General features: G+C 36.4%; 1 protein-coding gene and 1 long non-coding RNA gene across 4 annotated transcripts in view; one reads left to right on the forward strand and one right to left on the reverse strand.

Annotated features, from left to right (window-relative positions):
• The window catches only part of LOC129436462 (protein shisa-9), a 103,210-nt gene that overhangs the window by 77,172 nt on the left and 8,303 nt on the right, over nucleotides 1-17,735 (reverse strand). The window lies entirely within an intron of this gene.
• LOC129423196 (uncharacterized) lies at nucleotides 11,483-15,805 on the forward strand. Of its 3 annotated transcripts, XR_012359307.1 has the most exons (8): nucleotides 11,483-11,543; nucleotides 11,660-11,729; nucleotides 12,959-13,051; nucleotides 13,232-13,351; nucleotides 13,956-14,124; nucleotides 14,217-14,338; nucleotides 14,462-14,507; nucleotides 14,983-15,805. It is a non-coding gene; the product is annotated as an uncharacterized lncRNA (long non-coding RNA). The 3 variants fall into 3 exon arrangements; XR_012359306.1 differs by lacking the exon at nucleotides 14,462-14,507 and having other exon boundaries at nucleotides 14,983-15,804; XR_012359308.1 differs by lacking the exons at nucleotides 11,483-11,543; nucleotides 11,660-11,729; nucleotides 14,462-14,507 and adding an exon at nucleotides 11,823-12,097 and having other exon boundaries at nucleotides 14,983-15,804.

Raw genomic sequence — 17,735 nt, forward strand, 5'->3', positions numbered from 1 at the left:
AACACATAAAGAAGCTATGGTACCCGCCACCAGACAAACATGTCATCGTCAGAGACAACTTAGTAAAAAAAGTTTGTCCGTTAAGTGCTTCTGTAGAAACATGGCGGCACAAAATGGCGACTTCCATGTAAGGGGACCCTCAGTGTAAAAAAAACCGTCTCATTCTAAGGTAAGAAACACAAAATGGTTCATTATGAAAGGTCTTTATACACCCCTGATAATATAGTTTTGTATATTACTTTGCATTTCTGTCAAGAGATCTTTTTAAAAAATTACACACTTCACCTTTAAAAAAGCTGGGTTGTTTAAAACCCATGCAGAGTAAATATTGAAAAGAACACACAGTGCTGCTTGGTTTAAAATTACCCAATGTTGTTGTTGACAGAATGATGACAGAATTTTCATTTTTCGGTAACTATCCCTTCAAGAATTTTTTTACTCATAGACAGAAGGTCTGAAATAATACATATTTTAGCCTTGGGAATGAATGTATTAAATGTTGTATAATGCTTTAGCATGGATAACTGTCATGCTGTCTGTCTGTCGAGCTCAGTGAGGGACCAATACCCCGTCAGTGGTTGCCAAAACAAGGTTTGCATCTTGCCGTGGCTGTCACTGGTTCACAGAGCGAGATACTCATTCCCATTTCATACAGCAGAGTAAATGGCAGTAAATGTCAGATTCAGCCCATTTACTTGCGAAGCAAAGCATCCCGGGATAGAAGCTGGAAATGGCTGTCAGACGCTGTTTGGGTTCGTCTTATTTTAAAATTATGAGGTCTATTTTAGCGCCTAGATTACCTGGGAGACAGCAGGAGATTGAGACGGAGAAGAAACGTCAGATGTTAGTGTCATTTAGTCATGTTCGCATGCTTTAAAAAAATGAATCAATTTGTAGCAGCGTCTTTCCGCCGTAATTTACGTCTGAGCAGCTGGCGCCCGCATCATGATAAACAGCTGTACAGAAGTGAATCCTTATGGAAATGAATGTTAAACAAATAAAATACATGTGTCTTTAAATGCTTGTAAAATTAAATCATGCCTATTATTTGCCAGGAAAATTTCAAGTGGTAGGCATAACTTTTCTCAGTCTTGACTCTATTAAGGTTATACAGAAAATTTTACCTTAAAGAAGATATAAAAATAACGAGCCCCTAAGCTGACATTGAAGTAAAAAATCGTAAGTTTAGTTTGAGGTGCTCACATGAAACCTTCATGTGCAGAATTTTTTTAAAAGTTTAGTTTCGCATGCGCACGCGAAAGTTTCACGTGCGCATGCGAAATTAAACTTTTTAAAAAATTTCGCTTTCACGTTTTAAAACTTAAATAAAGTTTAGTTTCGCGTGCGCACATCAAACTATTGTGTGCGCACGTGAAACTATCGCGTTTAGTTTCACGTGCGAACACAAAACTAAACGCGATAGTTTCATGTGCGCCGGCGATAGTTTCACATGCGCATGTGAAACTAAACTTTATTTAATTTTTTCTTCATGTCCCCTTAGGGGCTCCGTAAAAATAGTAGAAAACACTGCAAATATTTATATTCTCATAACTTTTTTTGGTCTTATTTTCCGGTATAACTACAGAAACATTTTTAAAACAAGATACATTCGGCTATCGGCTAATGCTCCGTATACACTAAATGCGAAGCATCGCTTTCCTTGCTCTATATTACTCACGAAATGTAACTTTGTGTAAAGCTAATTTTTCGTTTGAGTTGAATATTTTGATTCATTTATGCATTTATTCCCATGTTTACATTTACTTTTGTATGTAATTTACTTGCGCAAATCGTGAAATTCGCTCTTGGTGTGTACGCCCCAAAAAGCAGGGTTTCCCAAACTGGGGTCGTAATTTGTAAGTTGACAAAAAATATTTAATTAATTACTTACAATTAAATCATAATATGCAAATAAATGATTTTAAAATGCAAAAATCTAAATTAAACACTTGCTAAGAAAGTACATTTTTATTAACAAAATACTTATTTTATTTGTTTAATCTGATGTGACTATTACACAACACTACAAAAAATTATGTAATATAACAGTAACTTCGCAACATACTACTGATAAAAATGTTAAATGGATGAAAATAAATAAAAGTTAAATATGCAAATTTGCTATTAAATTATTTAAATAATTATCTTAAAATCTCAGGGCGTACTTCAAGTAAATAATTTGGGTACAGGAGGTCCAGTTGACAAAAAGTAAAAAAAAAACTGGGCTAAAGTATTAAAGCTTGCTTTCATTTCACTAAAAGTATTTTGAATATAATCACATTTTTACACCAACTTTAAGCATAAACAAGTAAAAAAAGGCCACAATACAAAATTCACTTAAATCCAATACACAAACAAGCATTAATATCTTACGCAGGGTATGCGTATATATTCATACAGAACAAAGAAACGCATAGAAAATTTGATTTTTTTTTAGCAGCAAGCAGAAAACAAAATACATATCATCAAATCTACTCCCAACGGCTGAACACTAACAGAAATTGAAAACAGACCCTGAATTGCAATAGCAATGTGTCTTTAAAATGAATTGGGAGGTTAACACAAGTTGACAAGTTGACATAACCGGAGTGCTATATGCGACGGGCCGGCATCACTTTACATTCACAAAGCCATTCAGACCCCATATCTAAACACTGTGTGAGAACTCAACAGCATTGAGCTCCTGTCTTTGCTCCAGTTCCCCATTAATCAAGTCAATCAATTCATCAATTAAGTACATCACCATAGTTACCAGCCGCCCCTGAGGGTCAGTACAACCTTGTGGTATATTCTGAATGATGGTAACAAAATGTCTATACAAAGTATAGATATCAATAAACCCACTTTCCGGCTAAATTGATCAGGAGGTCTTAAACATCTGTCACCGTGACATCATCAAGTGACAGATACATTGTCTTACTTTCTAGCACAGCACGCCATCTCTTTCAGTTTTTACTTTTAATATAACATAAGCATCTGTATTTAAACAATCTATTCTGTTTTGATCTGCTGACTGACCTTGCTGCACCCCCCATAAAAGTTTGGACTGACCCTGAGCTGAAAAAAAGTGTCGTATTTTGGGACAGACTAGAGCGTCATGCCGGAAATAGGAAGATAAGTTGCCCATCAGCGTAAACTCCTCCCATCCGTCATCTGATTGGTCTGACGCTCTTTCGCAGGGACTTCTGGGTTGGGAAAGTGCGTGAAGCCTGCAGCAGTGCGGCCTTCGCCGAAGACCGCATCAAGGGTGCAAATGGGACGCTGATGAGCACACTTCGGAGCGTAAAAATGACACGGACTCATAGATTAGGCGAGCACGCACAATTTAAGGGCACGAGACCGAAAGTCCACATGAAGTGCGCGCTAAGCAGAGGTGCGCACTCATAATAGTGTTCTGCGAACACGCAAGGATGCTTTTCCAAAAACCAGCCACTTTAAAAAATAATCTGCCTGCGGGCTAGATATTATTGCTGGCAGGACAGTTTTGCCCCGCAGGCCGCCTGTTGAGGACCACTGGCACAGTTCTTACTGCTGTGTTATTGACATTGAGAATCAGATATTCTGGTGTCGTGAACATGTCATGTACTCCATTCATAACTTGAAATATATTAATGCTCAGACACGCAGAGGCCTTAGTTAACATGCAAACAGGCATAATACCACCTGAGAGTATTAGTGAGAAACAGCGAAGCTACAGGCTTTGACGTCTGACCTGCTGACACCAAATCATCCACGAAGAAAGCAGAACGACAGAGACCAGAGGAGAAACGAAATGAGACAAGAGCGACAGAAACCCAAGGTGTCTGTTTTAATTTACTGAGCCAAATGAATTAGTAACCGAAGCTTGAATTAATTATAGTTGAAAAGTGACACTGACGGTCCCTAAAGACTCACTCTTTCTACTTTTGTTAATGTGCAATTAAATAGTCTCTCTCTTTCTCTCTCACACACACTTTTATTCATTATATTATAAATAACATTTCTCCCGAAATACAGCTTTATTTCCTTTTTAATGCTTGCATCTTGCTGCGTGTATTTTCTCCGAGTCGGTTCTTTTCTGTAATTTGCAGCCTTTTATTTGTTTTAGTGCCCGAGTTCTTGCTGTTATTTGTTTTAGTGTCAGTGTATTATTAGACATGTTCAGCTAACTTACTCCACTTTATTGACAGAGTATGTGTTTGGAACAAACGCACCCAGCATGCGTCGAAGAAAAACACATTTTTACATGCATTTACATTTGCCAGACACTTTTTCCAAAGCAACTTGCAACAGGGAGGGAAACAATAAAGCAGAGGCAAGAATATAAGAAGTGCAATACAAAGCTAAAAATGTTCAACAAACATTCGAGACAATATGCAACCACATACTGGCAGACACACTTTAAAACAATTCAAGGTTATTCTCAACCCACACTGTAAAAAAATGCAGCATATCAACATTTTTTATTTTCCTTCCAGAAAAATTCAGTTTTTTTGTGATTTTTGCAGGTAAAAATCATTGATCTTGCGACACGCTTTCTTAAAAAATGTGATGGAATATGCCCGATACTTGAAAAATTGCGAGAACTTGCTTGCACAATTTGCGCGAACTTACTTGCACAATTTGCGCGAACTTACTTGCACAATTTGCGCGAACTTACTTGCACAATTTGCGCGAACTTACTTGCACAATTTGCGCGAACTTACTTGCACAATTTGCGCGAACTTACTTGCACAATTTGCGCGAACTTACTTGCACAATTTGCGCGAACTTACTTGCACAATTTGCGCGAACTTACTTGCACAATTTGCGCGAACTTACTTGCACAATTTGCGCGAACTTACTTGCACAATTTGCGCGAACTTACTTGCACAATTTGCGCGAACTTACTTGCACAATTTGCGCGAACTTGCACAATTTGCGCGAACTTGCAAAAACTGCGCAAACTTACAAAAACTGCGCAAACTTGCAAAAACTGTGGTTGGATAAAAAAAGTGATTCACTAGGCTACTACCTTAATGTAAAGTGTTATTTCTTATTACTTTCTATAATAAGCAAACATACTACATCACAGAAAGTGCTGGGATTATTTAAGTTCTCATCTTGTTTTATGTCAGACCGTAATAAACATATGGCTCAAACTTATGAGTCAAAAAGTTATTTAGCTTTACAAAATGAATATGCTACAACTTCTGTAAAAATGAATAATGAGTAATTACGTTACTTCATAACGTTCCCATGGCAACAGGGGACATGACTGCGCTTGTGTGAAGTAAATTATGAAGTAAACATTTTTCAACTTTCTGCTAAGATGACTTTTTGCTACGAAATTGCGAGGATTATGAAATCATGCAAGCCCCGCATATTTTGCGTGTGGAAATCTGTAATTTATGCGGCGAAAATGTGGCGTATTTGACTTTGGCCGATTATGCATTGAATCATGCAATCACATTATCATGTATTTCTGGAGGGAGTGATAATTTATAGTTACCTTAACTTAAAGAATTAAAATGTATTTCTTTTTAAAGTTACTGTATGTTAGCTTATCACGGGTCAAAACTTAAAATAGTAGGTTGAATTGACTTAACCAAATTGTTGACATAACCAAAACATTTATTTTTTTTTGCAGTGCATCGTTGGGTTAAATTAACCAAGAAAATGCTTAGATTTGACCTGACAATGGGTTGAAACAACCCAGCATAGGTTATTCTATAACCCTATGGGTGGGGTTCGTCCCTTTTTGACCCAACGCTGAGTTGAAAATAACCCAGCATTTTACTCTACACCTAAATTCTGCGTCCCAAATGGTGCACTTTATGTGACTTGCGGTCTTGTGGACTCACAATGGCCACCGCATGCCGTGTCTGTTAATTCCACAAGACCGCATGGTGTCCCATTTGTCATTTTAGGTTAGAAAAGGGTGCTCATGGGCATGCCTTTCTGGTCGTTATGCACACTTTCCTGAGCCCACATCTTTGCAGCCTCTTTCTTTCCGACAGTCAAAGCGGCATTACGTCACGAAAGTGCAGACTTGTAGGACAGACCGGAAACTGGAGTCTTTAGGGTGCCCATTTGGGAAAGATGTGTATGTGAAGTACTGATGGGACAGAAGAGCCAGCATTAGTAGGGATGCGGTCCGGGATGTGCCATAGGACACGCGTCAGTGTTGTCATGCTCAAACCCTTGATGTTTGTAAATATGCTATTGCCTGCCAAAAGATTTTGGATGTGTTTCAAATGTACACTGTGGACTGCCACAATTTGTGTGAAATAGCTGTCTGGGTGCGAGGAGCCTGTGTCCTGCACAACAGTCGCACAAAAGATCTGTTATAAGATATTCAATTTAGCAAGGTTGAAAAAGTGGCCTTGGTGCCATAAATATTTATCACGGCTTGTGATAAATTGCCTTCTGATGTAAAAGTTGCTAGCTGATGCAAAAGTTTGATTTATGTAAATAGTTCACGTCACTTACATATGAAGGTCAGATTATCTTTCTTACAATTTTGCATAAACCATTTATCATTTTGCTGTTCCTAATAGCGTTACTGTCCACTCAGTTTTATTTAAATTGATTTTTATTTGTATTGATTTCGACGTTTTACGAATGCTCATCAGGATCATCTCAGCAAAACAACAGAGCCTGAAAAATGACAACAAGCTAATGAAAACATTTTATTGTTGCAATGAGATGTAACAGTTTTATCTTAAAATGAGGAATTGCGTTTTTTTTATATTGCAGATATAATAAAAAATTCAAACACTTAAATGCTTCACGCAGTTTTTACTTATTTAATTAACATCAAAAACAATTCCACACACCTGTGGCCAACTGCATTCCCAAAGCAGTTGTTTGCAGCAATTTTACGGCCAAATAATTTCTATTACACAGCATATCAAAAGCAATACTCAGTTCATTTTTTTTCTCCGCAGGCTCATATTGAGTTAACCAGTGTTAATATGCTCAGTGCTCACTTTCCTTAAAGCACAATTTTATGCGAATGCTTTCGGAAATACGTATGGTTAAACCTTAACAAAGGTCATGCACATTTCAGAACATGTTTTGGTTTCTATTGTCAGGTCTTTACTTCTGATTCTGCACAGTGAAATTGTTTTAAAAACCCACGGCACAAATGTAAATAAAACATAAAATATACTACGAAGAAATGTTTGATTTTCCACTTTGAGTCCATCTGAGTCTGGAACTGTCTGCAAAAGACATGCCAACAGCAAGCAGAGGAACCAACACATCACTTATAAGATTCGGTTTCCTCTTTATCACTTTAGCGTCCAATCAGAGCCCGTTATTTTCTTTTTTTAGCTTCCTGTATTCTGCCTACATAGACACAAATTCACACTTTGCTTTCTCTCTCTCACACACACATGCACACACTCACATACTCTCCTTTGGGCCTGCCAAATGTGGGCTTGAGATTAAATTTGACATTTGGAGACAGAAGCCGATGACATCATTTGGAGCCAGAGTCTGCCCAGTAGTGATCGTAAGGTAAGGCAGCAGTGTCAAGGTCCTGCCCATATTCTGGTTTGACCCAATCAGAGTCACACAAATCATGTCTCACACCCACTTTTAATAGCATCTTATAACTAACTAACTATAATCACTAACACTTAAAGGTGCCAAATAATGCACTGATGCAATATGTTAAATTATAAAAAAATCTGATATTTACATTGGTTTCGTGAGAATCACCCACCTTTGAAACACCACGGCACTAATGATTTTAGCTTTAAAATGTGTAATATAGTAACATTAAAAAGCATCGGAATTAACACAATACTGTGTTCTACCTTGCACAATGTGTGGAATTTGTAATTGTACATTTTATCTCATTTTCTGCGGAAATTCTCATTACCGCAATGTGTCCGGCTGTGTTTGAACATGCGTTATGTTGTAATTTAATCAAATTAACACAAAAATATTAAGAAAAAAAATAAATGGATGTTTTGCTAGACTACTTTAGATGATAGAAAAAATATTAACTGAATATTCATGTATAATAATAATGAAGAAAAATTAGGAAAATGATGTGTCCATGCCTGATGTTCTCATCCTCCGCAACACTTTTTGAGAACAGTTTAAGCACACATACAGAATTTTAATAAAGTTTTTGAGTGACCAAGCACATGGACCATGACAGTTTTACATGTCAATTTACAGATTTGTCAATAAAATGAAATGGTCTATTATTACCTTATTTGGAAGGGTCTTGAATATTAATATTGAGCTCTGCTCTGATTGGATGTTTCACAGTGAGGCTCATGTAAGAAGTTTACATTAAGTAAATAGACCTAATATATTTAAGCCTGTAATAGACAAAGATACAGATTTTATGGAACAACTAATTGTTTGGAGATTGTTAATGAACGTTGCTGAGTGGTAAGTTTGTGGGTTTTTTTAGTGCTGGGCAAAGATGAATCGTAATTAATCGCATACAAAATAAAAGTACATTTTTGCATAATATATGCGTGCTGTGTGTAATTATTATGTATATATAAATACACACACATTCATGTATGTATTTAAAGCTGCGGTCTGCAACTTATTTAATCATATTTTTTGATCATATTCACGGAATTTTTGATCAATTAGACTGTTTAAGAAAAAAACCCGCGCTTCTAGCTCCACCTGGAGCCTGTTATTTGTTTTGCAAAAATCCACCGCTCCCGGTTCATTTGGTCCAATCAGCGCAGGCTGGTTCATTTGGTCCAATCAGCGCAGGGCTGTGTAAAATCTGCCTGTCAATCACAGTACCTGCACGCGTCACAGATCTCCATCCCCCTCGCGCGCGTTACAATATCACGTGCATCCGCCTGAAGTTCACCGGTGTTTTGGTTTGAACAGCGTGATGGCGGAGAGAACTTTCAGTAACAAACTTCCGATTTCTCGGTTAACAACTAGAGCTAGGAAAACAACCAATGAAAAGAAGGAAACAAAGATAGAAAGCGACTGTGACAGTATTAAAACTAGGATCAATATCAGACCGGCATTTGAAAGGATTTCAAGCTGGATGCAGAGCTTGCCACATTTCTTCTCAACAGGTAATTCTGCTTTATCAACCATTGATTGTATTTCGGAGTGTTATGTAAGTAATCTAAGTATTCTTGCTAAGTATGCGTTCACAATAATACTTTTGCACACGCGCTGACGAGAACGAGCTCTGAGGGAGGTTGCTCGGAGGTAGTGAGGGAGGGACATGAAATTGTAAACATTTGGAAACTGCTCAATCCTCCAGAGTTGCCGACGACAGCTTTAAGTAACATTTACAGATGTATATATACAGTTTCACATTCTATGGCACCTTTAAACATACACGAGTAAGAAATCACTAAATAACAGAAACCATCTCTATGAAAAATGTATGTGAACTGTAATTTGATTTTTAGGTTTGCACAACAAAAATGAACAAAATGTTTTGGCCTTATTTTTAGGACACGTGTGGCACGGCTGAGTAAAACAATGATTAATTTCTATAATGGCCTCTAAGCCAGTTCTGTCTCTGCCCCAAACATCAGCACTAAACCTAACCCTAAAATCTGATTGGCTGTGAATAATGTTGCTCCAAGACCAACAAGGATGTTGACCCAGTAGCAAACAGAAAATATCAAAATAAGGTTCACCGACAGTCATCCACATGCCTTGGTGGAAAGTTTGGCACACTTAAGTGTTCCTCATTTTTCTTCGCATCTGTGTTATTCAATGCTTCTTTTAGTCATTAGCAGAAGTTGACAGATAAAACCCAGTTCCTCAGTTTCTACCCAACACACACAGACTGAACTAAACAGCAGTCAAACTCATTTTGTTTCTTTGTCTAAGGGTCAGTGTTTCCACCACCGGACTGACCCAGATAAATTTAGGCGAGCGTATTAGCCATTATTCGCCTCTCAGGCAGTTGTCACAAAAGAGCCCGTTTCCAAAACTACTGACCCATATTACGCTATAATCCAGTGTGCTGTAAGCAGTCGTAGTGTAGAGAAAGTTTTACTGCAGAGTTTTCCGATAATTCCCAAACTCAGACTCCAAAGAGACTTGGTCTCCCTCACTCCCAGACTGCGGCCTATTGTTTCCACACAATCTCATTTACATCATTTTCTATATACAGAATGCCACACGAGTCAACATGTTAGTTAATTTTAGAGCGCTTGTAAATAGCGAGCAGTGATTTTTCACCTTTTATACAAACTCACACAATCTTTGGCGAGACAAGCAGGTTTTCTTAACACTGACAAGTGCAGTTATTTTAAGCTCATTCAGTTCCTGACTGTCTGCTAACGCACAGACACAGACGCAGACACAGCCGAATCCTAAAAAGACTTTTTTGAGGACCGAAAAACTACCTTGTTGCACTTAAATATTTAAGTTGATTAAATAATCAATTTGAAATTACAATTCATTTCAACTTTCTTGACTAGCGAGGAGTAGCTATAAATGATTATAAAAAGTTGAAATAACTTAAGCTAATTAAACTTTTTTTTTTCATTTATAGCAACTCCTCACTAGTCAAGAAAGTTAAAATGTATTATAATAAATTAAATTTTAAAAATCATTATTTTTAAAAAACAATTTTACAAAGTAGGTAAAATTTAACGCAATTTCAGTGCAATTCGTACGTATTTTACGAGGTTGCTAATTCGTATTAATTTATACATTTTTGTACGCTTTGTGGCGCTGGGGTTAAAGGAATATTCCATTTTCTTAAAAGAAAAATCCAGATTATTTACTCACCACCATGTCATCCAAAATGTTGACGCCTTTCTTTGTTCAGTCAAGAAGAAATTATGTTTTTTGAGGAAAACATTGCAGGATTTTTCTCATTTTAATGGACTTTAATAGACACCAACATTTAATACTTAACTCAACACTTAACAATTTTTTTCAACGGAGTTTCAAAGGACTATAAACAATCCCAAACGAGACATAAGGGTCTTATCTAGCAAAACGATTGTCCTTTTTGACAATAAAAATAACAAATATCCACTTTTAAAGCACAACTTCTCATTTAGATCCGGTCGTCATGCGCAAGCGTGACCCCACGCAAAACGTCATCACGTCAAGAGGTCACAGAGGACGAACGCGAAACTCCGCCCCAGTGTTTACAAATGTAGGGAAAGAGGACCGTTCCTACGTTGTTGTATGTCAACTGATACTAATTAATGTCTTCGTGTCAGTTTATTGTTTACAATGGTCCGCAAATGTGCGTTTTATATATGTAACACGTGACCTCCATACGTCACTACGCATTTACGTTAGGTCGCGCTGGACCAGACCTAAACGAAAAGTTGTGCTTTAAAAGTGTACACAGCAAAATATCCAGTGTTGTTTGGAGTTGTTTTTCCGGTGTTAATTTACCAGAGTTAAAAAGTGTTGATTCTGGTGTTAATTTAAACGACTTAAACACTTGCAGTGTAAATCAATGGTCAGAGTTAGTGTAATTACCATGAGTTGACCTTAAACCACACTAGTAGAGAGTATATTCAATTTCCGGTGTTCGCACGTTACTTCCTTTCTGATTAATGGCGGACAAGCACATGGAGAAAGTGTTCTAACAGGTAATTATTTTATTCCATAAACTTTCTGATTTGTCCTAGTACATTTCTAATCATTTTTTAAATAATATTTATAAGCTTAAAGACATTTTAAGAGTACTAAAATAATTTTCTTTTAGGTAACACGTCAAATAACGACAGGAACCGAGGGAAGCTGTGTGTATGTTTGGATAGCTCTGGCAAATTAAGGTAAGGGTAACAAAATTGACTACTTTTAGTACAATCGTGTATTGCTTCCACCACCAAAAATATATGACTGTTTAAATTAGCGGCAACAGTTTAATTAAACGCCCAATTTTCCCGTTTTAAATGTATACTTTAACAGCGCGGGTCATTAACTATGGTCACGTGGAGCTGAAACATTTCGTGGTCACACTCATACTCAGTGCAGGGAAAATATCAGATAAAGCTGGCGACACACGATTATTTTTGGGTCGATTATTAATGTAATTTGGCTGTGGCCACTGATAAATACGTATTTGATATTTTGATTGGTGCCTACAATCCGATCCTCCGCTGCCATAGAAACAGCGTACAGACGAGACATAAACTGCGAGGTAAGATTGCTGGATTAAGTTAACTGTGTTACGTACAAAAGAAAACAACTGATAGTGTGTGCTATAACGTTACGCTATATATATATATGCTATATCTATATCAGTAATGTTAGTACATTATAAGGGGGTTCAGCCGAATGTAAAGTGTGTTTTTTAGTGGATTGACCTGTTCGTTATACTGCTCTCGACTAAAACCAACATACTTTAGGTATTCGTTAGGTTTGTCTTATTAAAGGTGGAGTCCACGATGTTTGAAAAACTCGTTGGAAAAGGAGACGGGACGACTACCAAAACACACTTATAGCCAATCAAATCAAATTAAATGCCGGGTTGCGTATGTTTGGGGCGGGTCTATCAACAGAAGGTCCAGATTCTATTGGGGTAGGGGCGTGTTTGTTTAGGTGATTTCAAATATCAACATTGGCTTTCAAACATCATGGACTCCGCCTTTAACCCAGCAAGAATCTGCTGTGAAAAGCGTTTTGTTTAACTTTATATATCCTGACTAGTTATGGTGCGCAGACCGTTCGGCGTATGACATCAAAGTGCCGCGAGAGGGATACACTCTCGCGGTACTGTGATATCATGCGCCGCACGGTCTGCACATCACTTCACATCACCTTTTACGTCCGCTCACATGGCGTCTGCCTCACGTGCACGTGGTAAGATCTGCAGGTTTGCACCGCATTAACATGAGATTAAGTTGCTTTAGATTTACTTAAATGTAATATTTGTAATTGCATTAACATTTACTAAGCTATTAGTCAAAGTTAATGACAATGACTGATATAATTGTAGCTGCTGCTTTCTGTAGATTTTAACAGCACGAGACTTTCTAATGTTACTTATTTTTTCCAACAGCTTTCGTCATGCTGGTTAAAGTTCAGTGTAAAGGTGTGAAGAAATGGGTAAAATTGCTTGACGATTTTACATTCCAGGATTTTCTTACTGAAGGTAGGTTTAGGTGTGCTTATTTAAATATATATATATATATAGCAGCTATTGAGGCATTTCAATGATTGATGATATCAGAAGTCTACAGGTCTTATCTTTAGGTTTCAAATGTGCTATTTGCCTTAAATGTTTGACTTAAATATGAAAATAAATTAAAATTATTGTTATTGTATTTTTCAGTTAAAAACAAATTTGGATTTACAAGAACTACATCTCTTCAAGTCTTTGACGACACTGACACCAATGTGGAGGAGGATGTCTTCCAAGAATTGATTCAAGCCAGTCCAGATATGTTTTACTGTAAGCTTTTACATTTTTGCTCTTGCATGGCGTACAGACAGTCATACAGAGAGTACCCAGGTGAAAAAGTAGTACATGTCATAATGCACTTGAAGTGCTCTATTTTCGCACATTAATTTTGTACATAATACACTAAAAATGATTTAGTACTTAAGATAGCATCTAAGTGTGCTATTTTGAGACACGATAAACATTAACTAAAATGTGATTTTAACAAGCAATCTCTGCATACAAAGATGGGTTTAAATTTACTACAAGTGGTACCTAAATATATGTAATACATTTTAGTTAATTTTAATGTCATCTCAAAATAGCACAGATAAGTACACTTAGATGTTCTTAAAATTATCCTAAGTACTAAAGAAGAATTTTGAGTGTTTTGGGTACGGGGTTGGTGTGTGAAGGTGGAGCAATTCAAGTAGATAGTGTAATTTTTTCACTTGGGTAATTAGCCTCATAATTACTGTCTCAAACAATATCAAACATCTTTTGGAAATTTTTCTTGGTTTTTATTTCATAGTCTATCAAAATTATCACATGCACACACAATCCATTTTGAGTCCTGCTTTTCTCATATTTGTCTTGAAATATGCTTCAATATTAGATAAATCAGGACTTTGCTCTTCTGTTCAATGCTGAAACATCCAACAAGTTGCTTGAGAGGTGGGAGACAGCATTCAAGCACAAGATCATCAATGAAGCCAGGTCTCTTACTTCGACAGCAGAAATTCAATGTCTTCTCAATGCAGCAGTGGGAGAAGGATCTGAAAATGGTTAGCATCATTTTGAGGATGTTATAGCTTCAGATTTGCCCTGATTTTTTGTGTTTTTGTGAGAACTAAACACATAATATCCACTTGTTTAGATTGGGACAGTGACATGTCATCCATCCTGCTACTATTGCATCTCTTGCCACCTTCTTCGGGAAGGAAGAAGACCAAGATCAGTGCAACAGAGGCTGTTGATAGACTTGTGCATTTCCACAAGGTAAAACTCATAATACTGTTGCAAATCTTTGTGAATGTGTTTGTTTCTAGTAGAACTATGGTTTTTCGATACCATAATTTGACACTGTCTAAATATGTTTTTGGGCATTGTATTGACTTGCAGAGCTGGGATTTCCTTGTTAAATTCATAATTTGTTCTGATAAAGAACGTAAGTCACTTATATTTTGGATGGCCTGAGGGTGTATCAGCACGTTTATTTGGGGGGGTGAAATATTTGGTGATTAACTGGTTTTATTCTGCACATATGTGACTCAGTCTGTAAAAACCCAGCTAAAGTCATTTGTTTGTGAGTTACTGTTGTCCAAATAAAATTATCTTACATATTGTATAGAACAGTTTGTGAAAATATAACATGTATCTTTTATATTGACTAGGATCATGTCAAAGATTAAAATCAATGAAAAATCAATGACTGAAATCAAATTTTAAAGCTCCTAATCTCATAATTAGATTGAGACTTTGGCCTGGATTTACATACAGGGTCACATTGAATTTGAGATATTAGTCATTTCTTATTTATGATTTGGTTCAGCACAAGGTTGCCTGGATTCATCATTACACACTGTAATGTGTTTTTTTTAGTTTGTTAAATCTGATTTTTATTGTTGGGGTTGCTTTTTCAGTCCTGCACCAGTATTGAAGACCATCACAGTGGCAGGCAGAGCCACCAGCCATACCTGCTTGGATTAGGAAGGATTAAGAGCAGAATCGACAACTTCTATGTGGTTGTGGACAAACATCTCATCCCCTGTGCTGGAACCAGCTCCTTGAGTGCTATAGATGAACTCTTCAAAGTCCACTACGTTTTCAAACTGTCATACGAGGAAGCCCTTGTCAACAGACTACAATCTACAACATCGATGTTGGACTTTCTAGTGAGTCTCCCCGAGAAAAGGAGTTACGTGCAAAGCTTTTAAACTAGGTTAAATGTTGAGGTGTTTTTGTGGTCAAAGTTTGCATTCAAGTAGCCACACTTTGATATCTCACTTGAGAGTCACGCACAGTTTTTATCCTTCTTTAAAGTTTAAGCTGTTATGTGCACAAGAAATGCTACAAAATCCTGCACAGTACGTCTTAAATTAGATGGGACAGAATATAGACAAGACCTGATTGTGTGTAATGAAATTGAGAATGAAATCCCCATTTTCAGTCAGATTCAGAGAATACTTTTAATCAATGACACTGTGTATTTTATTGTTAACAAACTTGTAACGGAGCATTTCTCGGAGCATCGCCATGCATTTAAAGTTCAGAGGTACTGTGGGTTGAATGAACTTGTCAAAGCCAGCAATTTGAAGTTCTTCAGGCCTTTTGATCTACAGAGTCCATATGGGTCAGATGGTGAATATGTTGTTCCCTCATGTATGTTAGTTTGAGATGTTAGTTTGAGCTAAAATATACATTTCAAACTGATACATTGTGTTGGCTGTTCTTTAATTTAATGTATTTAGTTGAACCAAGTGTAGATTGCATTTAAATACCTAAATATGGGGATGTATGAACACTACATTAGTTTTTTAAAAAAAATTTGTGTTATGAGAACACTATATTAGTAAATAAATAACTTGTTTGGTGTTATGTGAACACTATATTAGTTTTAAAAAACTCCCCTGGTGTTATGTGAACACTACATTAGTTTAAAAAAATAACGCTCTTACGTGAACACTAAATTAGTTTAAAAAAAACTCCCTTGGTGTTATGTGAACACTACATTAGTTTAAAAAATAACTCTCTTAGTGTTACGTGAACACTAAATTAGTTTAAAAAGAACTCCTGTAGTGTTAAACTTTTGACACAACTAGTGTGGTTGTAGCACTCACTTGGTGTAAATGAAACTCATCAATGGTGTTAACTGTGAACACTCATAGTGTTATTTTTAACATTTTGTGAGTGTAAAAAAATTAACACTTTTTAAAGTGTAAATTTAACTCGATTTAGTGTGGACTCATATAAACTCTGGAAAAGTGTTAATTTTCACACTCCCAGTGTGATTTTAACACTTTAAAATTTGCTGTGTATATTTGTTATTTTTATTGTCAAAAATGACAATCGTTTTGCTAGATAAGACCCTTATGCCTCGTTTGGGATTGTTTATAGTCATTTGAAACTCCGTTGAAAAAAACTGTTAAGTGTTGACTTAAGTGTTAAGTGTTGGTGTCTTTTAAAGTCCATTAAAATGAGAAAAATCCTGCAATGTTTTCCTCAAAAAACATAATTTCTTCTCGACTGAACAAAGAAAGACATCAACATTTTGGACGACATTGTGGTGAGTAAATTATCTGGATTTTTCTTTTAAGAAAATGACATTCCTTTAAGAGAGGGTTTAAGAGTTATTTTAATCATATATTTTGTACAATTCCCTTCATACACATCCAATTAGCCAACTCGTAAAATCACACTGTTAATTTGTAAGAAATAAAGTATTGAGAAAATAAATAAAACTTTAAGATGGTTGGTTACACTGAAAAAATTATAAGTTGTATTTACTTTAAAATATAGTGCATCATTTTTGCATCCATTTTTTAAGTAAATATTACATGGAATTTTAAGTCACATTTCATCACATTTCAAGTAAAACTTACTTAAAAAAGTGGATGCAAAAATGCTGCACTATATTTTTAAGTAAATCCAGCGTATTATTTTTTACAGTGTATGTCTTAATGGACAGACATGTAGTACCGCCCTAAATTCGCAACACTGTAGTGCATAACCAAAAGTTCATCCACTAAGAAAATTGCTCCCAATGGTAAAGAATTTTGACAGCTCTACAGCTGAAATTATATTTTTTATATAAATAATTCATGTGAGTGCTTTAACACAAAAACATTTCTGCTTTTAAACTCTCCAGAACGTCTTATCCAATCGACTCACTGTAAGTGCATTACAGTACACATGTTTATCCCCTGTTTTCACAAACTGAGAGTCGAGACAATTTTTGTATGCAAATGAACTGTGATAAAGCTCAACTCAAATTCAACCCAGTACATTATTTTAATGTAGCTTCTTATCCAGAACTAGAGTGAAATAATCTGAGCCCTACTTATGTTTGAGTTTGCACGCTGTGACGTCACCGCCGCATCTCACAAAGACTGAGCCGATAGCCGTCATGACAGACTGTTACATCAAAGAAATCACTGAAGCGATGAGGCAAAAGAGAAGCTTCTGCTGGATAAAGATACAGATGTATCAGACGTACAGAGATTGCATGTGCGTATCAGCAAAAAGGTGCCACAGTTTATCATGGATCCACATGAGGAAAACAGCCAGGGAGAAAATGATGTCGAGTAAAGATCATATTATTCAATGTATGCAAATGTAAAAATTCTTTCAGTTGTGAATTCACTTAAGACAGACTTGCACTACAGCGTAGGTCTTC

The sequence above is a fragment of the Misgurnus anguillicaudatus genome, chromosome 19, assembly GCF_027580225.2.
Source record: "Misgurnus anguillicaudatus chromosome 19, ASM2758022v2, whole genome shotgun sequence".
In the NCBI taxonomy this organism is placed as follows: domain Eukaryota; kingdom Metazoa; phylum Chordata; class Actinopteri; order Cypriniformes; family Cobitidae; genus Misgurnus; species Misgurnus anguillicaudatus.